The sequence below is a fragment of the Petaurus breviceps genome, unplaced genomic scaffold, assembly GCF_028583685.1.
Source record: "Petaurus breviceps papuanus isolate PSGF00001 unplaced genomic scaffold, PetGlider_PUasm1.0 207, whole genome shotgun sequence".
Taxonomy (NCBI): domain Eukaryota; kingdom Metazoa; phylum Chordata; class Mammalia; order Diprotodontia; family Petauridae; genus Petaurus; species Petaurus breviceps.
Genome location: NW_027185850.1, coordinates 22,779,246 through 22,802,796, shown reverse-complemented (window position 1 = coordinate 22,802,796; position 23,551 = coordinate 22,779,246). Strand labels below are relative to the sequence as shown.

The following is a 23,551-nucleotide window of genomic DNA, read 5'->3' as shown; positions in this document are numbered from 1 at the left end:
GGGCCCAGAAAAGTGATGATTAAACAGAGACCCCGAGGACAGAAGAGTTGTCTAGATTGGTGTGAATGACATCCCCTGCAGTTGTGGCATCATTCCAGTTCCCACCATATATTTCTACTGGGTTGGAACCAAAGGCCACATTTTGCATACTTATAACGCCAAATCCAGCAAATGTGAACACATGTGGTCACTTTGTTCACTGCACCAGTCAGGACCTGGCAATGTGGCTGGATGCTTTTGCGTAATAGTTTATCTTTATCTCAAGAAAAGTTCCATCTGGAGAAGGGAAGTGGGAAATGACTATAAAATATGAACATATTTTAAATCAATTTAATGTGTTTTTAAAGAGTTAATTACTGGTCACAGAGAACTGAGGTACAGTAGAAAGAATTCTGGTCTTGGAGTGGGAAAAATCTGGATTCATAATCATCTTCAACACTTGGAGACATTTCACTTCTCTGACTCAGTTTCCTCCCCTGCAAAATAAGGAGACATAGACAGGGTGGGAGGTGTCCGTGGCCTCTGGAGACCCTTCCAGCTCTTACAGCAGCCTGTAGCCATGCACATAGAAGGAATACAACTGAGGCACACACTGGGACCTGGAACCCAGGCCTGCTGAGGCCACGCCCCTTCCACTGTACCAGGGTCCCTCCTAGGAGCTCATGAGAGTCCGGGTGAAGGAAGCTGTGCTTCTGCAGGCCTGACACCTCCCACACAGAAGCCCCCTTACTGTGCTCCTATTTCAGGTTCAAGCTGCCCCTAGCCAGTACAGCTGCAGTTGTGGACAGATCGGCCAGCCCAGCTAACAAAGGGCAATTGACAGCTTCACTGACCACCGTGAGGTGCCTGCCCAAGACGTGTTTGGAAGGACAGGCTGGATGGCGCCGGGGGCCCTGTCCCTTCTGCCCATCGCTGCTCCCCATCATTGTGACGGGGCACACACCTTCTGATGCCCAGTGACAAATGCTCCCCCCTCTACAAGAAGCAGGATGGACGCAGGGGTCTGCCCAATCTGGTGTCTCCAAGTTTGAGGGGAAGAGCCGAGAACAAGCTTGTTGGAGCAGCCTGAACATGTCTGTGTCACATGGTGCTTGAACCTCACTTCAACCCTGTGAGGCAAGTGTTACAGGTGTTATTATTCCCATTTTGCAGATATGGAAGTGGAGGCTGAGAGACAGTATGTGACTTGTGTAGGGGCACACAGATACTAAGTACCTGAGGCAGGACTTGAATGCAGGTCTTCCTGCTGGAGGCCCAGAGCTCTGCCTGCCTCATTACATGCACTGCAGAGATGGCACATAAGAATCCCCTTAGTTGCTCACTTTTCTTACAACGCTCTCCTTTGGAAAGCTCCCCCTGGGGCCTTGTCAGCCTCGTGGGGTGGCCAGGCCTTGCTGTCTCATGGAGCCTCCTGCCCTTTAAAGTGATGGAGGGAGACACAAACCCACTGGCAAACAGGTTCCCATCTAGTCCATTTAGAATCTAAATCCAGGCCCTGTTTTGGCTGCAGAACAAAGGAAGCAAGTATGGGGAAGGACGAGGGGCTTCGGTGGGGGGAGGTCTGTGGCCCCCTCCCCACTTCTATTTGGAGTCATCACAGGTTATGGGTCATGGGATACTGGGCATGGCACCTTGAGGTCTTCAGCAGCTCGCAAGGAAAGAGCCCTCTTCCCTCACAAGCGTCTATGACGTAGAGGTGATCAGTATTCCAAAGGGCCTCTTAGTGACAGTTAAATGAAAAGCTCCACATAAATTAGAATATTTTTTCACCTACAACTGCTGCTCAGTTGTAACGTGCTCATGGGGAGGGGGCATGAGTGACTTACATCTGGGAAAATGAGATGCCAGTCACAAAAAGCAACTTCTTTCCTAACATCTGATAGGATTTTTTTTTTCCTCCCCAACTAAGAAAACCTTTTGACAGGAAATCCTCTTGCCATACACACTGGCGATAATTCGGGGTGCGCTGGGCTGTGCACACAGTAGGTGATTAGTAGATGTTTCATGGATTAGATATGTGCTTGGTTGGCTTTCCCCCACTGGACTGACTGGACTTTGCGTCTTTGACGAGAAGCAGACTGGATTTTCAGACTGATGAAATTAGTACTGTCCCAACATTTGCTCAGCACCTAGGCTGTGCGCCCACAGGAGGGGCCTACCCGTCATCCCAGCTGGCAGTTAGCTATCGCCCTGGGTTTACAAGGCACGCACCATCTGTGGTCTCATTTGACACAGTTCTGGGTGCCTCATGTCTTTAGAAAGAAGGCTGAGGGTGGAGAATGTCCAGAGGCCCCGGGGACAGTGACATGTGTGAGAATTAGTTGAAGGAAGTGGGGGTGTATGGCCCAGAAAAGTGCAGACTCGGGGGGAAGTATCAGGGTCTGAAAGCAGCTGAAGGATGAGCCTGGGGAAAAGGGATCTGGTGGGTTCTGTTTAGCCCCAGAGGGAAGAGCTAGGAGCCAGGTAGCAAGTCTCAGAGCTCCAGGTCTTGAAAATCTCCCTAACAAGGAGCTGCCCCCAAAAAGGGAATGGCCTGTGCCCACAGGGAGCCCACTGGGTGTGATGGGGCAGGAGCTGGACTGAGAGCCCTCTGACAATCCAGGGCTATGAATATTATTATGCCTCTCTTACAGAAAAGGAACCTGAGGCTCAAACAGGTTAAGTGACTCGCCCAGGGTCACACAGCTATCAATCCATCCACAAGCATTTAGGAAGTGCCTAGCACCCACCAGGCAAAAACCAAAAATAAATTATGCTACATCAAAGAGTTCACATTCTAGCTGGGGAAATGTGCCCAGGTGGAAGGAAGGAGACAGAACGCTTTAGAGCAGGGCCCATGAGGCCTCTAGGTCCTCAGGTGCAGCCTTCTGACTTCATCCAAGTCTGACAGAACAAATCCTTCAATGAAGGGGGTTGTGCTGTGGAGTTTGGATTCAAAGGGCCACGCTTAAGGACCCAGAGGGCCCCATGTGGCCTTGAGGCCACAGGCTCCCCACCCCTGCTCTAAAGGGAAGCAGTAGCCTCCAGGGGCAGAAGTGGGGGTCAGGAAGGGTCCAGGGGGCACCTGAGCTAAGCTCTGAAAGCCAGCTAGGCATTCCAAGAGGCAGAGATGGGGAACAGAACAAGCCAGGCTGAGGGGAACAGCCTAGGCAAAAGTTTAGAGGGCAGAGATGGGAAGCTGCACTTGAGAGACAACAGAGTGGGCCAGATGGGCCAGGTGTAAGCTTGGACACTGGCTTGTTGGGCTGAGGTGCCAGACAGACGGGCTGGTACGTGACCCCAGAGGCCTTCTGAAGGCAGGTGAAGCTCTCTGTGCACCACCACATGCTGGAGTGTCCTCCAGGGTCTTCTCATCTGGACAATGGGGAGGATAGTATTTGGGCTGCCTTCCTCCTGGGTGGAGGAAGGGGTAAAGATAAAGGTCAAAAGGTGGAGAAATGACATAATTTTGACTACTTGTTGAAGAATAATAATGGACTGCTCAATGGGGAACAGTCCTGTGGCATGTCTTCTACTAGCACTGTGAACTGGTATCTAAATCTGAAGTTACCTTTTGTCTGTGTGTTCATGGGTCACCTCCATTCTAGATTGGAAACTCCCTCAAAGGCAGAGGCTGGGTCAGATCCATTCTGGGTTCCCCCACCAAGCCCCGAGGAAGGCTTTTCCTCGTACTCATCAAGTGCTGAGTAAATGCTTGCTAAACTAAACAGGTCTATTGGCATGTCCAGACACTAAAGCAATGCACTGACCTCTCTGAGGGAGGCTGGCTTGTCCCCTCTCCTGACATCTACGAGCTTGCTGAAAATTACACGGTAAACGGGAGTCTCGGGGCTGAGACAGTTCCTGGGTCTTTGTTGTATTAATAAGATTACAGGAATCTGGGCACACTTTCAAGTGTTTATTTGGTAAATGCTAGTTCCCAGGGTGGGAGGAACGTTCTACTTGGTCTTACTGGATTCTGGGCCTACAGAAAATGACTTGGTTTAAGTCTTTACTTTTTCATATGAGGGGAAAATAACATGACTACTGCTTCAAGTTTCTGACTGGATGAAATGTCAGTTTTCTAATTAATATCTCCTGTTACAATAACTCCAAGGTAGATCTTAGCTGGAGTAATCTGAACTTTCCTCCTCAGAGATTACATGCAGGGTCCAGTTCTACAAACTCAGAACCTCAGGGCTGGAAGGGACCAAAGAGGACCACGTCCAACCTGGACCTCTACCCCCAACAAGTGACCGCTCAGTGTCTGCTTCAGGGGCAGCTGCCCACCTGCTGGGACAGTCCATGACCCTCTGGGACATCTAGGAAACATTCTGACACCGAGCCAAACCTGCCTCTCTGAAAATCTAATGAATGCTCCTCACTTTGCCCTCTGGGGTCAAGCTGAACACTGGTCAAAAGATCTGAGTCGGGGCGGCCAGGTGGCTCAGAGAGTAAGACACCGGCTCCAGTGTTGGGACGACCTGGAGATCGAATCCTGGGCCACACCCAGACACCAGCACCACACCCAGAAATAACTGGCCGTGAAACCTTGAGCAAGTTACTTAACCCTGATTGCTTAAAAAAAAAAAAAAGATCTGAGTCCCAGGACCTCAGCCAAGCTCCTCACCTGTAAAATGAGAGGGCTGGAATAAGTGATTTCTAAATTCCCATCAACATCAAAGCCCTATGGTTGTTTTCAGAGTAGTAAGTGCTTATGAATTAGATGCCAAATAAAGAATTTAGAAGTTCTACAATCATGAATATCTCGAGGGGCCTGGAGGAGGAAGGAATTCACAGAGTTTGTATACTGTTTTACACCAGGAGTCAGGCCTTGGACATAGAACTTGGGGGCCCCTTGTGCCCCTGAGTGACAAAGAGATCAGAAGTTAGCTACAAGCTGATGACGTCCCCTAGACAAACCCAATTTAAGATTAGGATCAGGCAGAGATCCTTCTAACCTGACAGCCCCTCTCTCTGAGGAGAGCAGAGCAATCTCAGCCCCATCGTCCTGCCTCCCATGCTGCAGGAATGGGGGGAGGAGGGGTGACAGATGTCTTTTCTGCCTGCCCTGCATCCTCAGCACAGGCGGCCTCCCTTACACTCTGTGGTCCAGGCCTGGCATTTCATCAGCACAGGGCACTTCCCAGAAGCAAACTCCCTCTACACTTGCAGTGCTAAGCTTCTTCGACTGGATGGTAGGACCCTCAAGCCTGGGGGAGAGGGGAGGGCCTGGGCCACAACGCCAGGCCGAGGCAGGTCATCCTGGCTGTCAGACAGACAGGCGCTGTCTCTGTTTCACAGCCAATGCTGACTCTCCCAGGAGATAACGTAGGCAGTGAGCTTTATATCCTTATAGAGGCTACAGAAATGTCAGATACTGTCCGACACCAGCTGCCTTCCCTCCCTCCATCTGCACCAGTCTGGTATCTCTCCCACTTTTGTTGAATAGAACAGAATTGCATGTTTAGGGACTCCCAGAATCGCTCCAGAACCCCCAAACTTGAGAGCACCACCTCATGGCAAAGGAGGCATCCCTGCACCTACTTCTATTGCTGGGGGGGGCTTCCTCTGGAAAACTGCTCCAAACTGAGAGTGTATTTTTGTCAAACGAATGAGCCCAGAAAAGAGGTTGAGAGGAACAATGAAGAGGGTGACCAAGAAGGGCCCGAGCCGGAGGGGCTGGAAGAAGCACAAGCCGCCCCACCCGGGGGCTGCGGCTCAGCCAGGAGCATCTTTTGCCTCTTTGGACAATCACCAACCAGCTCAGTTTCACTTTGTGACACTGGGGTCCTGAGCGACTTCCCTGGGTCTGTCTTCTAACCTGCCTCCCCACAAACTGAAGACCCAAGGAGACAACATGCACCAAACAACACTTAGGCTCCCAAAGTGTTCCATGCTGGGGGAGTCTTCTGGCATTTCCTCTCCTGTCACCTCCAGGGGGCCAAGGGATTGTCTTCTTAGCTTAACAAAGAGCGAAGAGAAGCATTTCCATGAAAAGATGAAGAAAGATCCCACTTCTAAAGGCACACCTTTCCATTTACTACATTACCCTCTGAAAAAGATGTGCTAAGACAACGATTGGAAAACATTTCCCAGAATATCAAATGAAGCCCCAGAAAAGCTGCAGGCTTTGCTGGTCTCTGGCCAAGCCCAGCAGCTGAAGCTCAGGCCTTGGCTCCTTTGGGACAGAGGCCCCTACATGGTTAAAAGTTCTGACCATCCACATTCCCCAAGTGCATCCTGCCTAAAGGCCATGGACCTTGTTCTTTACAAGCTTCAAAAAGCACACTCTCCTCACATGAACTCAAAATCAGAGACCAGAGCAGTCTTAACTTTTGCAAATCCAAGATATGCTTATGTCCTAAATTGTTAGAAAGAACGGTTAATAAAAAAGTGTCCAATTTGCTGGGATGTCATTTCATGGGAACCATCAGACCAGGGCTTCCTTCTTAGGCCTAAGCATGGGTCTAGTTTTTCCACGTCCTGGTATTTCACACACCAAGAATCACAGGAGTCATTTGCATTGCATAAAAGCCAGGGGGAAATAGGGTTTGCCTTGGAAGGCTTCAGCAACACAAAACCTCCAGCCTCCTTTCCTTCCCTGTTTCTTGATACGCTACATCCTCTTAGAGTGCTAACCACTTTGGGATGGACGTTATCTAATTTTTACAAGATTCTGAGTTGATGTGTTTTTAATGAAACATATAGCCCAAGTGCCTCAGCCTTCCCCTGGGTCCTTAGCCCAGGGGGCACTGATGGGGCTAGCCATCCAGGAGAGAGGCAGCTTCTGACTCATTTCAGGTCTAGAGGATGCCTGCTGGCTACATGGCCACACTGGGCAATGGCAGCCAGGTGGTGAATGGACAAGTCAGACAGACTCTGGAAGCAAACTAAGAAAGAGGGAGATGCACCAAGAAATCTCAGGGATGGGGAAAGTGAGGCTATTGGGGTTCAGGGTCAGCAGGAGGCTCCCCTCGAGGGCCCGTCACCAATTGGGCTCTACCCCAGTGGGTTTTTGGAATCAACACACAGGTTTCTTGGTTATAATAGTACTTACAGAGAATCGATCAGGAACCAGTCAATGCTGGATGCCTTTTTGGTTTTTTTTAAATCTGGCTTTTTTCAGATGGGTTCATCTGGTGAAATCATCTAAATTTCTTCAGGCAGAAGATGTAAAAGTAAGTTTGTGTCTAGCCAAACTAGAAGGGGAAAAAAAAGGGAAAGGACCAAATGAAAAACAAAGGGTAAAGACACACTAAAAATGGTGAAACATTGCTTTTTCTTAAAACTAAGGCAGAGAAAAAAATGTTACTTTTAAATGCTAGCTAGCCTAATTTAGAATACAATGTTCTCAGGCCATGAGGTAGGTTAAGTGGCAGAGCCGATAAATAGGTAGGCCTGGAATCAGGAAGACCCAAGTTTAAACCCTGCTTCAGATACTCTGTGACTCTAGTTTCCTCATCTGTGAAATCGGCATGAATAAAGTCACCTACCTCCCAAAGGAGCCAGAAAGATCAAATGAGAAACATATATGAAGTGCTTTGCAAGCCTTAAGGCACTACATAAATGCTGGCTGTCACCATCATTATTTATTATCTTACAGGTTAGTGCAGGAAGGTTCAATGCTAAACCTCTTCTGACATGGCCCTGAAGTAGCCCTGCCTGATGCCCAGGGCCACAGGCTTCTCCCACAGCTGTGAAAACACTTGCCAAGAGGACATGCTGATTTTAAAGACTTCTGTGTGATTGTGGGCCAAGCAGGACCTCTGAGGGCCTCAGGTGCTCATCTGTAAAATGAGCCAGCTGTACTCGGTGCTCTCCTAAGGTCTGCCAGCTCTAAAGTCCTGATTCTAAGACTCTCAAACTATCCCCCAGAGAAGGCAGAACAGTTCAGCAAGGCATAAGGGGACCAACATAGCCAAAGGTTATACTCAGATCATGTCGTTGTGCCCATGTTTATCAAAAATTTTAATTTTCAGGAGCATCGCTTATTTTTAAATTTTATTCTTTTGTTCTGAACTTAAGCACTAAGTCATGGGACTTTATATAGGATTGCAGATGAAAGTGCAGGTCTCTATTGTACAGACCTTGCTTTTCTTTTGAAAATCTGTAACAGGTTAGGCCTGTAGCTTTGCTTGTCTGTGATTTTTTCTGGCCTTTCTTCTGTTCCCTGCTGTGCATTTTTTTAAAAAGACACTTCAATGACCACTTTTTCATTACTACTACTACTACTACTACCACTACTACTACCACCACCATCACCACCACCCCCCCACCCTGTTCCTAGCCCCTTATAACAATATTCATAGTCAAGCAAAATAAATTCCCGCTTTGGTAGTGCTGTTTTACTTCCTATCATTTTGCATCTTGAATCCATCAGGCATCAAGGAGCATGATTTCTTAGGGGGTCATTAGTGGACAGTTTTTTGGTTGGGTTTTTTTTTTTTTTTTGCTTTTTGGAGGGCACTTGGGGTTAAGTAACTTGCCCAAGATCACATGGCTAGTTTTGTGTGTGTGTGTGTGTGTGTGTGTGTGTTAAGTGTCTGGGCCAGAACCAAACTTGGGTCCTTCTGACTCCAGGGCTGGTGCTTTACTCACTGTACCACCTAGCCACCCTGTGGATAGTTGTTGAGTTGCTTCAAGTGACCCCATCTGGGATTTTCTTGGCAGAGATATTAGAGGGATTTGCCATTGCCTTCTCCAGTTCATTTTACAGATGAGGAAACCAAAGTAAACATGGCTAAGTGACATGCCCTGGGTCACACAGCTATTAAGTGTCTGACACCACTTTTGAACTCAAGATGTCTTCCTGACTCCAGGTCCAGCAGTCTGTGCACCATGGCGCCACCTAGTTGCCCCGTTAGTGGAGAGAGTCAACTTCAAATACAAAAAGATTTGGGTTCAGATCCCAACTGACCCCTAATGGTCGCGTGGCCCTAGACAAGTCTCATATCCCCTCAGTGCTCTAGGCCAGAAGAGGCACTCAGCTCACTCAGCTACAGGAATTCCACAATACTCTCAACCCCCACAAGAACTGGATTAAAATGTAATTGGGAAACATTTAACAAAATAAATTAAAATACAATAAAGTGTGGATAATACATTCTAAAAGCAAGTCAACATGTGGCCCACAAGGGTAGTGTTATGGACAGATTAGTGTCCCTGTTTCTATTTGGGTCTGACACCCATGAGTTGCAAGAAGCCAAGTTAATAAGAATTCATGGAGTATCTACTCTGTGCTGGGCACTGATTGTGCCAAGACAGAGGCAAAAGCCAGTCTCTGCTCTCAAGGAGCTCGGAGTCTAAGGGGGAAGTCAATACAACAGTGCCTGGGTGGGAGCACGCTAGGGCCCCAGTCAATCAGAGGTGAGGGTGGAGGAGGCTTCCTTACCCAGAATTCCTGTGCTGTCATATGCCACGTATATATTATTATACATCACACATGACGTATAGTGTTATTATGTACCATAGAGACTGTCACATATCATATATACGGCTATATCATCACATATGCTGTGGATGCATCACATAGCACCTATTATTAGCAGTATTATCTATCATATATACTGTTATATGTATAGCATTACATATCATATATACTGTTTCATATCATATATTGCTACAGACACATATGCTATTACATATCATATACTTTTATCATATATACGCATATATCATATATATTGTTATAATCATGCATATGCATATATCACATAAACTGTTATATATCTCATATAGACTCATATATGATATACTTTTATATACTGTATATGCTGTTATATTCTTACATGTTATATATCATATATATATGGTTATATATCATGTAACATGTTATATATAATATATACAGTTATGTATCATATACTGTTACATATCCTATATAGTGTTATATATACCATTATATACCATATATCCTGATATATATCATATATACTGTTATATACCATGTATCATATACCATTATTTATCACCCATACTTTTATATCTCATCCATACTGTTATAGATTTTATATATATATATATACACACACACACATACACATACATATATGTATATGTCATAAGACCAGTTCCTCTCACTATTCCTTTTAGTCTTGGAATAACTGTAGGCCCCATGCTAGTGTTGTGTCTTAAGCTATGGTATGTTTTAAAAATCACAGAAAAGAAAAATCAGTATTAGAGATTTTGTTTGTTTTAAATCCTAGGCTATGGACACCCATGATAGCCAGTGTTTTATACCTAAAAAGTTTAGCTCTGATTTCTGTGACAGTCCCCTGGCCCCCCGTGGGACTGGTCTAAATCATGGGATGAGACCAGGGCTAATTCTCCTAAGAAGGGGTCCAAGGGTCCCACAGAAGGAAAACAGGCCACATTTAGCCCATCTTCACGCCCTGCTCTGAAAGCCTAAAACAGCATTCCCCTGTTGAAGAGACATTAAAGAGACAGTCACTAACACCTGCTTTTCACCCTTCCTCACCCATTATAGCCTCACTTTTTCAAGAAGGAAAAGAAGAGCTTGAAGGTGGGGGAGGAGGGGCAGCTATTTAGAACACTTCTCCACCTGTATACCATCCGCCTCAATTTTTACTTTGGTTTTGATGTGTGCCCGAAGGTATTCATCATTTTCCCTCCATGAAGTTAAAAGCAGATCCTTCCCTCGAATTTTGGGATCCGAGCAGAGCTGTAGGCTTCAAAGGAACAGGAAAATTGGAAGCCCACCTGATAATGAGTTCACAAAATTCTGTGCTTGAATAAATGGATAAAAGAAACCCACTGAGGTTATATTCAGCTCCTCTCTCCAAGGTGACAGAATTCAAGAAGACAAAACGATTTGAAAACCTCCCTAAATGATGCTAAAATTCCTTTTTAAAACGTTCTTTGCATATAATCAAGAAATCATTCATCTTTCAGACCACAGAAAACAAAGCATTGCAGTCAGATGAGATAGCCTTTTGCTTTAAGTAATTATTCTTGCCTTTGAAAACTGAGAAATTAGAGGAAGGGCTGGAAGAAGCATCTTCTAAAGAACATCCTTATGCCTCAAGGAAAAATATTCATAACATTATTATAATCATTATCCCTGGATTCTTCTGAATCTTTATCACGGGTGACATTAACATGTAAATATGGCCTTTGTTTTTCAAGTGCTCAACTACTTTCCCCCCTTATTCACCTCTCAAAGGACTGCTCAATGCTTGACATCACAACTGGTTGTCATGAAATTAATTATATCCTCGAGAGAGCTGCTTTAACCATCACCTGGGGAAAAAGAGAAATATACTAAACCAGCTTCCGCAGTAGCTACAGAAACCAGTGAAAGGAAAGAAAACTGAGCCTTGTCTTGTTCAGCCTTCTCTGAACCTGATTTTTCAATAACACCCCCAAAGCATCAGGTAAGGACCACTGCACAGAAACTTGTGCTTGAAACTCCCCCAGAATTCGGCTGCTTCGAAAAATTCTCAACCATACAAATTAGCCATAAAGGAGTCTTCCAAGTCAAGGACCTGAACCAAATCCTAGGCCTGGTTCAAACATCAAACCACAAGCTGGCCAGAAAGCCAGAGGCCCTCTCCAACTGATAAAATCATTACTGGACTAAACTTCTGAGGGTATCTCCAGATCAGACTGTCTGAATCTGGGCACAAAGAGTGATTCGGCTCAAAGGGCTAAGCCGCACACATATGGAGGGCTATTGTTTGGGACACGTGGATCTTGAACTGGAAGGGACCTTACTGAGGTTGACAATCACCCCCTCAATTTTACAGTTAAGGAAAATAAGGTCACCTAATAGTAAGGGGTCGGGCTGGAGTTCAAACTTGGGCCCCATGACCCCAAACAAGCTCAGTCTTCTCCTCACCACCCCCTGAAACAGAAGATAGTGATCAGAACAAACACACAGCAGATTTACTCTAAGAACCAGCAATGGATGTGTGACCTTCCTGAATTGTGAAGGGCTTTCCTTAAGCGTGGAGACCACACAAGATGTTAAGTCTCTGAAGCTGAGGGGATGATGATTCTAAGATCAGAGATAGAAGGGACCTCAGAGGTCTAGTCTAATCCCCTCATTTTGCAGATGAGAAAATTGAGGCCCACAGAAGATGGGTGACTTGCTCAAGGTCCCAGGCAGTATCTGACCTCTGGTCCCCAAAGCATCAGTGCTCTTGCACAATGCCAGGCTACCTCCCTGAAGGCCTTCCAAGCTTTCATTCTTTAACAGGTACTTGGTGCACCAGACGACATTACTTGTATTAAATGTCTAAATGAATTAGAAATCCAGGTAAACTAGAAACTGCTGGATCACACAGATGGTTCCCTCAGCCTGAATGCTGTACAGAAGTTTCCTAGAGTACCCCCTTCACCCCCCAACAAAATTTCATGGGGTTGCTGTGGCCACAAAACCTCACCCAAGAACTGCCACAGAATCCCACTGCCCGTTCACCTACCCTCCACACTGAGATTTCACACAATTTGAAGCAATTCCTTAAGTTATTTTTAAGAAAGTATTTTACTTGGTAAGTTGCTGGTTACAGCAAATAACTGCCACATTTCAGTGATGTGGCAACTGTGGGGAGAAATGAACATCTATCTATGTTTTAGATTTTGGTAAAGTGAGACTATCACAACTGCCACTTAAAAGAACAGTTTTGATTTTCCATCCAAAATTTCAAATGCAATGAAAAGCCTAAGCATTACAACACAAGGTCCTGTGTCTTTTTTTTTTTTTTAATACTCTACCAATCAAAGATTTCATGAAAACAGGAGATGAGAAATCTGAAAAATAATCAATTTCACCTTTTTATTCGCAAGTCTTGACTACCTTTGTTCTTATTATCTACCTTAGTCTTTATTACACTCAAAACATTTCAAACATGCATACAGAAAGTTTAAAACACATTTTTTCAAGCATTTTGGTCAAATTAACATTTTTAGCTAACAAAAGTTAATAATATCCAACAGACTGCAAATGTGTAACAGGTTTAATATCCTACACTTCCAAGACTATCATGGGATATTTTTATGAGCTAAAATTTCCTCACCACATCTACAGATTTAGTTTTCAGAATCCCATTTATTTCAGAGAAACCTCATAAGATAGGCATGTAAGCTACAGCAAACAGAGAATTGACTCATGGCTTTTGAATTAAGTTGAATAAACTTCAAATATAGCTACTATAACCGAAATAAGATTATGAAAAATAATTGACCAATAAACTTGATTTTTCCCCCTCAAGAAGTTTACAAAACCATACATTTTACTCAACAGAAAAAAAAAAACCCTCAAGAGTTTGCAAAATTTTTCATTTACATATATAAGGCAGGGTGGTCTTCTCTGGCTGGATGGCTAAGTTACACCGAACAGTACTTCGGAGAATAAAGATTTTCCCTGAAAGTCTCATCATCCATTCTGACTTCCCACTTCGATCCAAACGCAGCAGTTCTGTGGGGGAGCCATCAGCATAAGGAAAAGAGGACAAAACAAATTACGAACAGAGGTATCATCTACTTTTTTCCCAGAAAACGCTTAACATACACGGAGTCAACCTGAAAGAACGAGGCGCAGGACAAGCCACCCGCGCCAGCAGGTCTGCTTGGGCGGCCCTCAGGCTCCGGGGCAGGGGGCGCCCGGGGGTCCGTGGGCCCAGCCCCCAGGGGCAGCTCCGCTCCCGATTCCGCTCCCCCACCGCGGCGGCCCGGGAGGCGCCGTCACTCGTCCCGCGGCAGCCCCAGCTTCTTGCGCAGGGACTCGGGCATCTCTGCCGGCGGGGGCCGCGGCAGCCGGAAGTACACCTTGACCAAATCGTAGATGAACCACTGCAGCGCCGTGAGCGTGCCGATCATGATGGTGCGCGGCAGGAAGCCCTTCCACACGCCCAGCGGGCCCAGCTGCCGCAGCGCGGCCAGCGGCGAGCTGCCCTTCTCCTTGTTGAGCACCGACACCACCGAGTCGGCCGGGTGCGACACGAGCGCGCAGAAGACGCCGGCGACGTAGCCCGCCACGAAGGTGACGCCCAGCTGCTCGGCCTTGCTGCACTGGCTCCGCGGCTTGGGCACCACGTGCTTGTAGAGCGCCTCCACCGTGCGCTCGAAGCAGGCGAACTTCATCATGGTGTAGGGGATCTGGCGCATCCAGAGCGGGCCCACGCCCTTGTAGAAGGCCCACGCGCCCTCCTCCGCCAGCATCTTGGGCACGGCCTCGCGCAGCGTGCCCGCGAAGCCCGGCTGCGTCTGCAGGCGCACCTTGACGGCCTCCATGGGCGCCAGCCCCACGTCGGCGAAGAACTCGGCGCTGGCCGAGGCCGCCAGGTAGAGGCTGGTGCGCCACTCGTAGGCCGCCTCGGCGCCCAGCAGCTCGGCGTAGCGCAGCTTGAAGAGCTCGTACAGGCCGAACTTGAAGAGGCCCTGCACCGAGTAGCCCAGCAGCGTGGGTGCCCAGCCGCGCGCCAGCGCCGCCACTCCCTCCTCACGCAGCGTCACGCCGAAGGCACTCACCAGGCCCGAGTACTTGGCCGGCTCCACCTGCATGCGGCACTTGATCAGGTCCAGGGGCACGATGGCCGTGTGCGTGAGGCCGCAGCTCAGCACGCCGCCCAGGCTGCACAGCGCCAGGTACTTGGGTGACCCGAATTCGCAGCTGTACTCCTCCCCGCGCTGGGGCGGCTGCCGCTTCCTCTTCCCGGCCCAGCGGTCCTTGAGGGACGCGGCGGCCCACGCGCTGCCGGATGTAGGGGCCATGGCCGTGGACGGAGGACCGTTGGCAGCACCTGGGACTGCCAGACCGGCCTCTTCCCCTCAGGCGAGCTCGAAATGAGCCCGGGGCACTGAGCTCCCGGAGGTACCGCCCTGCCTCGCTTCCCCTCAGCCAATCACGTCTGCCCTCTTGCCAAAAGGTTAGTCCATTTTGTTTATCCCATTCCCCCCCTTCACGTCTTTGACCAATGGCCATCGTGCTTAATTTCCCACTTCTGGGAGGCCACCCTCTCTTAGCCAATCAGGAACTTCACCGTAGCCAATCATCTTCCCTTACACTGGTCTTCCTCTTCCTTAACCAATCATCATCTGCACACCGTTAGCCAATCGGCACCCTGTTGCTTGGCTTCTAACCTACTTGACCTCCCGTCTATTTTCTACCCTTTCACCCCCCACCCCAAAATCACGCTCTTCACTAACGGTGGCAAAGCCCTGAGTGGCACTTCTTCAGCCAATCACATTCGCCTCCTCCTCTCAAGCCCAGGCCCGTTTCTTCTAACCCCACCTTCCCTAAGTCTTCAAACCAATGACCGTCGTGCTCAGATCCCCTCCTTCCTAGAGTGAGACATTCCTGAGCCAATGACCATGTTTGACAGCGTGCCTCAGTCTCCATCCCCGCTGCCAGAAGCTAGTACTCCCGAGCGCTTCTTCCCCCTCCCCCACCTCCTCAGCCAGTCCTATTGGCCCCCTCGGCTCCAACCTGTCCATCCGACAATTTTAAACCAAGAGCCATCGTGGGCGGTGAGGGGGGAGCTATAAGCGCCTAGGAACCCCTGTTTAGAATCCTCAGACAATCTAGTCCAGCTCTCTTGTTTTATGAATGGGGACAGGGAGGCTGGGAAAAGGAAAGCAGTTTAGATTTACTCTGGAGCTATTAGGGCTTCCCTTTACAAGTGGGAAAACTGAGGACGGATGGTGACGTCACTTGCGGGGGGAAGGTACACTGAAGCAGAATTTAAATTCAGACCCTCAGACTCCCAATGCATGGCTCCTTCTGCACTCACCTTCGCCACGAGTAACCAATGGGAATCCTGCGCTGAAGCGCCAGCTCCCTTGGAGCTCCGCCCCTTTTACTATGTCTTCAGTCAATCACCATATTCAACAGACACTTTGAAGGGAGTGTTTTCCCTCCATTGCCCTGGGTGACCAATGAAAATCCTATGCTGAGGCGCTCATTCCCTAGGGCTCCTCCCCTACTTACACCTCCTCAACCAATCACTATGTTCAATAAACATTTATAAGGAATGTTTTTTTCCCTCTTACGCCTCGGTGACCAATAGGCATGCGACCTTAATCTCCCGCTCCCTGAGGCCCCGCCCCTACCTACACCTTGGGCAATCACCAGGTTCACTCAAGTTGCAAAGCCCTCAGTCCCCTTCCCAGTCCCTCTCTGCCCGCCCACTTTACTAGGGATGACCAATGGCCACAGCTCCCGCCCCATGTCAGCCAATCCCGACATTCACTCGGCGTTTGCCGCCTGGCCCCACCCCTCCCTCGTCTCTTTACCTCGGGCGCCCAATGGACGCGCTGTTCCTGACTCTGCCCGCCCCCCCCCCCCCCCCCCGTCTTCACGGTCTCCTGGGTGGGGCGGAGGGAGGGGAGGGGGGAAGGATCGGCCTATTCCTCCTGGAAGAGGCCGTGGAAGAAATAAATCAGCATGTGTAGAAAGGCATACACGCACAAGTAGGCGAGGAAGTAGGTGAATAAGCGCACGACAGTGACCGGCGGCTCCATGCACGGCGCCCTGAGCCTGGGGGCCCTGCGCTCACCGCCTGTCCGTCCCGCCCAGCGGCTTCAACCGCTGCAGACCCCTGCCTGTTGCCATGGCAACCGGCCGGGTGGAGGGCGTCTCCACCATTTGTTGGCCACGCCCCCAGCCGTACCCGGCGCGCCCTTGCTTGGCCTCCCACGTGTCCTCAGAACTGCGCCCTGCCCAGCGCCCCGCCCCGCCCCGCCCTTTCCCTCTGACCCGTGGGGAAAGTCCGGCCCGCTGTAAGCTTTCGTGAGGCGCATAGTGTACACGGCCCTGTGGTACGCCTACAGTCTAGCGGACACGGGCCAATCGGGGGTGATCGCACCTGGGTGACCTTGGGCGAGTCCCTTGCCTGGCCGGCGCCCCAGCCTGTGGGGGAAGCGCTGCAGGAGCGTCAGCGGCTTGGGGTCCGCCCCCGCCCTCTCCCAAATATGGGCAAATTCGGGTTGGGGCCAGATCCGTGCGTGACCCCGGACAGGGCGGGCTCAGAGAGGCCGGGGCGTTCCAGCTCCCGGGCCTCAGTTTCCCCCTCTGTAATAGGAGAGCAAACAAGCCCCTTCCGGTCCCTGACCGCGGCTAAGCTGACCGGCCCCGGGCTGGGACTCTGGGATGGACCCCCTGGGCTAGACTCCCACGCTGGGACCCTGGGATGGACCCCCAGGCTAGGACCCGGCCCCGGAATGAATCCCTGAGATGGACCCCCGGGCAGCCCGGCCCCACCCGCAGGGCAGGAAGGGCCCCGGAGCTCCCGGTCACTGGGGCCAGAGCCAGGCGCCCAGCCTCAGCTAGCCTGTCCACAGCCACAGGCCTTTGGCCGCCCGGTCTCCCACATGGGGACTGAGCCAGGCCTTGGAGCCTCTGCTGGCAGAGACACTGGAGGGGGTCCTTCTCCGGCTCATTGACAGAGGAGGAAACTGAGGCAGACAGGGTGAAGTGACTTGGCCAGGGTCACACAGCTAGTAAGGGTCTGAGGCTGGATTTGAACTCAGGTCTTCCTGACTCGAGGCCCGGGCTCCATCCACTTCGCCACTTAGTAGGGCTTAATAAATGCTGAGGGTCAGACGGCCAGCCGGACCTGGCTGGGAAGCAGCCCTGGGTTCTCTTCTGCTTGTCTCATCATTTGCCCTTCTTTGTGTGCCTCGCCTTCAGCGCCACCTGGCACCCAGTGAGCACTTAATAAATGCCTTGGTCATCCCCATTTTACAGATGAGGGACCCGAGTGAAGGACCGAGGCTGGACCTGAACCCTGCCTGGCCAAGCCAATCGCTAAAAGCAGAACGGGCCTCTCTGTCCAGCAATGAGCACATCTCTCTGGGTGTGGTGGGTGCCCAGTCATGGCACTGCCATTCCCTTCCTTCCTTCACTCCCCAGCCCTGGAGGCTGGGTGGTCGCAGGTCCCAGCCCAGGGTCTCTCTTCTGTAAAAGAGCCAGCAACGAGGAGCTGGGAATGCTGACCTCAGGCACCTGGGAATGGCGGCCCCCTTCTCCTGGATCTCCATCTACTCATCTTCGCATGAAGGTCCCTGCGGCCCCAACAAACAGGGATAGACCAGAAGATGAATAAGTGAAAATGGAGGGAGGGAGGGAGGAATGGATGCATGGGTAGGGGGAGGGAGGGAGGGATGAAGGGAGGGAGGGATGGATGGGTGGAAAGGGAGGGATAGGTGGGTGGGGGGAGGGAGGGAGGGAGGGATGGGTGGGTGGGTGTATGGATGAAGAGACAGCTTGATAGGTAGGTAGATAGATGAATTAAAAGACAGAGGGATGAACAGAGATAGTTAAATGGATGGATGGATGAAGCATGAGAAGGCAGGCAGAGCAGGAATAATTCCCATTTTACACATGATGAAAGAGATACAGCAATGTGATATATAGCTCACCCTTGGCCAAGATTCGAACCCAGGCCTTCTGACTTAAGGTTTCCCATGACCAGATCTACTGATCCTTCCACTAAACCAGTAGAAGTGACATGTATAACCTCAGTCCCTTTGTATCCCCAGGCTTCTGTATGAAAGCAGTGGATGTGTGGACATGGGTTGAGGGCTAACATTTTAGACTAAGGAGCTAAGCCACCGGAATCAGGGCCACTTTACAATCCAGACTCCCAGAATCTCAGTGTTGAAGGGCCCACAGAGGGCATCTGGCCCAGCCTGTCCCTGAGCAGGCAGCTCCTCCCCCACATTCCTTGTGATCATCCAGCCTCGACAGAAAGGTCCTCCGCAGCCCTACAAAGGGTGACATGTCACTGGCCACCTCCCAAAGTAACCCACTCCTCTCCAGGCAAGGCCCTCACAGTCTAATGAGGGAAGACAACATGCAAATAACTGTACTGACAAGTTATAAAAGAGTAAATGGAGGAGGGGGAAGAGAATAAGTCTTTATTAAACACCTGCTGTATGCCAGACGCTGCTAAGCACTCTACAAATATTACCTCGTTTGATCCTTACAACACCCCTGGGAAGTAGATGCTATTATAATCTCCATTTTACAGATGAGGAAACTGAGGCAAACAGGTGAAGTGATTTGCCCAGGGTCCCACAGGCTGGATTTGTACATAGGCCTCCAAGGAACCCCGTAGCAGCCTGCCTGGGGTAGTTAGTTATTTAGAATCCTTGAGTCCCCAGTTAGTGAAAAGGAGGGTTAAGCTAATTAACGTCCCGGAGTGAGATAACTGTTCTGGATGACAATAGAATTCTGAAGAAAATTTACATTTACAAGTAAGAGAAAGCCTATTCTGCGTGTCCCCCTCCCTCGAAGCCCCCATCCTCCCTGCCCTGCGCAGGTGTCTGCAGATTTCACAGTGACAGGATGCTCACAGAAGCTTTTGCTGTTCCCAAACCCCTGCATCTACACCAGCTCATTTTCCAACACAGCAGCACTGGGAGAGAGACAAAACAAGGCTTATATCCATTTTAAAGATGAGAAAATGGACGCCCAAAGACAATGACTCCTCCACACTAAAAACAAAAAAAAAAAAGCTTCATTCAGCCAGCTGCTGTTAAGCACCTACTGTATGCCAGACACTGGACTGGCTGCTGGGGCTTACAGAGATGAAAAACAAAGGAAGAAAGCCAACAACAAAATGATGACGGCCCTCTGGGAGCTGACAGTCTGCATTTTAATAAAATTTCCAGGTTTACAAAGTGCCTTTCCTATAGCAACACTACAAGGTAGGTAAAACAGGCTTCCTTTCACAGAGGAGGTCACGGAGCCAGCACTGAACGAGATTCTGAGCCTAGCGTTCTCTCCCTTCATCTCAGGCATGTAATCAAACCCAGAACTCCCGATTTCTGATCTCGAGGTATCGTTCTAGTGTCAGGGGAGTTCGATTCAGGGAGTCTGGGACCTGTGTGATCTCAGTCAGCCCTCAGGGATTCCAGGCTGCCCTCCTAGGGAGGTGGCCACTTGCCCTGGACACAGGGTAATCCCAGATTGGTTACCAGTGCCTGACAGTTACCGGGTTGGGGGGACACACTCTTGTCAGAGGGGGCGCTCTGTTGGCCTTGTCTCTGAAATAAATACCTTTCACCCTTTGCTTCCCTTGGACTTGCAGGTTCCTGAAATGCAGTGGAAGTTGGGAGGAGCGGTGGGGCCATCCCTCCCTCCTACCCCACTCCCCCAGTGAGGGCAGAAAGCTCACAGCTTCAAGAGATGCCAGCATATGGTGAGCTTAAGTCTGGGGGTAGGGAGGTCCTGCCCCCACCCCATGCCTCTCCGCTTCCTCTTCTGAGCACAGGTGAGAACCTAGACCTCCTGGGCAGGGCTTTCTGTGCCCAGGGGTTTCTCATGGGGAATCCCAGCTTCTAGCATTCCCAGGAGACCAAGAGTTCCTGAGTTTGGTTGTCTTGGCCTCCTAGGGGTTGGAGACAAGAAGATCCCACCTCAGACACTTTCTGAGTAAGTGACTTAGCCTCTGTTCGCCTCAGTTTCCTCCTCTGTGAAATGGGGACAATAATTGAACCTGCCTTACAGGTTTGCTGTGAGTTCCAAATGAGGCAATAACTGTAAGAATTACATAAAGGTTAGCTATCAGCATCATCATTAATACCTGGAAAAAGAAGTGTGTTCCGTTCAAGCTCTGGTTTGGGACCCAAGTTGTCAGTGGAAGACAATCAGTTAATTTTCACAGAACCAGTGTTGAAGGCCAGCGATGGCCCAGAGTAGCCCATTTTAAAATGCATTAAGACATTTCATTATTTATTGCACAATCACTTCTCCCCCAGTCTCTTCACTTCATCAATAAATCATCATCAATAAACATTTATTAAGCACCTACTGTGTTCAGGGGCACTGTGCTAAGCGCTATAAGCTCACTTATAACAGAGATAGTGACTGGCAGAGTCTGTGCATGCCTCCCCTCTGGCCCTCTACTGCCCCATTGCAGTGGGAGGGGGAAGGCTGTGCCACCCTTGGGCAGGGAGCCTCTGCCCACCACTGCACCAGCTCTGGGTTCTAATTCTGCAGTCACATCGCTCCAGGCTTTGCCTAGAAGATCCCCTGGCTCCACTCCCTTCACTTTGCACCAGCTCATACAAGTCTGCCCACTACCCAACTGTGTCCATCCTGTTAATTTCCAAGTTTGTCGCCTGCTCTCCAGCTGCCAGACACGGACTCAGAGTTCTAAGGGTGTCTGTGCTCCTCAGCATGGCTCCATGACATTTCCACAATAATCCAGGGATCTGTAACTTCTTTTCAGTGTGGGTGGAGACCCCTCCGACCCTTGGTGCTTGGGATCTATGTCTGTAAAATCAGTTTGTAAAACCAGTCTGTAAAATCACACTCCCCCCACCCCAGCCTCAGAGCATTAACTCTGCCCCTTGCCCCTGCCAGCACTCTGCCCAGCAACAACCCATGAACTGTTTATCTCTGCTTGGACAAGCGACACCTACGAATCCTTCACTAAACCATCTATAAACATTTTAGCTTAGGCAAATGTTATCTCCCCTTAGTAAGTGGGCAGCTGCCCCATGAATCCTTCAATGCCCTGTCTGTAAGTTAACTCCTTAGTCAATTGTACACATATGGAGTCTCCTTAGTCTTGGTTCTCAACATCTATCTTGTCAAACATCACACTGATGGGTGGCAGACGGGGCACTTCTCAGTCAGCCTTGATCGCCAGCTGACTTAGTGACGCCTAAAACCACATCTCCACGCAGCCCCACCTTGGGCTATTTCCCACTGAATTATGGGCAATACGCCTTCGAAGTTGACATTAAAAGTGCATGTTCCTTTAAGCACTGACCACTCCTTAACTTCTCCCTAATCCCAACCTTACTCACCTAGTTAGCATAATTGACACCTGATTTACTACCTCAACTCCTTAAAACTATGCCTGTGTCTTCTTTAAGTTTGCAGGTTCCCTAAGAACCCCTGCCTTCTGTAAAGTGTAACAATAAACTTTTACAGTCCTGACTTCAAGATTGCTTGGGCCTACTGAATTCATTCCAGACTCAGGGACTCTGGTCCTCAGAGTTCCCGTATAACCTATTGCCTTCTCCCCCATCAATGCCATAGTGCATTGAGCCTGGGCTTGTAACAAGGAAGACCATCTTCCTGAGTTCAGATCCGGCCTCAGACACTTCCTAGCTGTGTGACCCTGGGCAAGTCACTTCACCCGGTTGGCCTCAGTTTCCTCATCTGTAAAATGAACTGGAGAAGGAAATCGCAAAACTCTCCAGTATCTCTGTAAGAAAACCCCAGATGGGGCCATGATGAGTCAGACACGACTGAAGCCACTCGGCCACAATGCTTAATTTCTTTTGGTCCAGGAAACTCATCAGTAAAATCAACTCTCAGGTTTGGGATTCTGTGAATATCTCTTTGTGGCTGATGACTCACGTCTGACTCTGTGACCCCACTGGGGGTTTTCTTGGCAGAGAGAATGGAGAGGTTGGCCATTTCCTTCTCCAACTCATTTTACAGATGAGGAAACTGAGGCAGACAGGATGAAGAGACTTGCCCGAGGTCACACAGCTAGGAAGTGTCCAAGAGGGGAGGGGTGGTCAGAAAATACAATGAATCCCTCAGTTCCCTGTGTTGAGGTGGTGAGGTGTCTCCCTGAGCCTGTCCAGTGGCTGAGGGCCAGGCATGCCCTGATGGGGGCTTGTGCTTAGGGGCTGGCTCTCCAGGAGGGAGGGAATCCACGGGCCTGGTGCCCACAGTGAGAGAGTGAAGGCAGTGCAGAGGCTCTCGGACAAGAGTGAAGAGAGAGGAAGACTAGCCTCGTGGGTAGGAGCCGTTTGTCACCCGGCAGTCCAATCAACAGGCATTTATTAAATGTTTACTGTGTGCCTTGCCCTGGGGATACAAAGGCCCAGAAAAAAAATCTCTGAGGGTCCGGGAACTCACTTTCTATTGTAGGAAAACCTTAAATAAACACAGGAGAGGGGAGGTCGGTGGGCTCTGGAGAATGGGCATTTTAGGAAGAATTCTCCACTGGGAGCGTGGAGCTGGGGAGGAGGGGGGCGGCGCAGGTGAAGTCTTGGAGAGCATCTGATCTCTCTAGTGTAAAAATTACATATATACATATACATTGCAAATCTCTCTAACAAATGCAAGCAGAAAGTCCTAGGGGAAAATGGAATGTTCACCAGGAAGACAGGAGTACCTTCACGCAATTTGAAATCTTGCCAGTTTATCTCCTGTGCCTCCAGAGAGTGCTTTGAAGTTAAATGACCCATTATTGTGAATTAAGTTTTGTTTGGAGCCTGATGATGCTGCCGGCTCTAGCTTTGCTCTTCTCCTAGGCTGGCGATGAGAACAACTCAGAAAGTGCGGGGAACAGAGAGGGCTCGTCTGCTTCGTTTGTTTTTTCAATAGCTCCTGTTCTTTGAATAAGCTTGGTTGAATAACATTTGCAAGATTGGGGGCCTGGCTTCACCCCTCCCCCAACTTCAGTGCCCACATCCCCCAGCTGCTGACCCTCCTTCTCAAGGGCTCCCTTTAGCACTGGCAGGGAACTCGGGCAGAGCTCTAGGGAGGGGGACCTGGCTTTTGGACAGCTCGGATTAGACTTTTCCCCATACATCCAACCTAAATCTGCCTCCCTATTCCGGAATCCATAGCTCC

The 23,551-nt window shown here is 49.5% G+C and overlaps 1 long non-coding RNA gene and 1 pseudogene across 1 annotated transcript; both read right to left on the bottom strand.

Annotated features, from left to right (window-relative positions):
- Nucleotides 1-316: 316 nt before the first annotated feature.
- Nucleotides 317-15,939, bottom strand: LOC138164815 (uncharacterized). Its single transcript, XR_011169193.1, has 3 exons — nucleotides 15,735-15,939; nucleotides 7,040-7,181; nucleotides 317-476 (listed from the first exon to the last, which is right to left on the bottom strand). It is a non-coding gene; the product is annotated as an uncharacterized lncRNA (long non-coding RNA).
- On the bottom strand, nucleotides 12,765-15,701 carry LOC138164814 (solute carrier family 25 member 3 pseudogene; annotated as a pseudogene).
- Nucleotides 15,940-23,551: the final 7,612 nt, after the last annotated feature.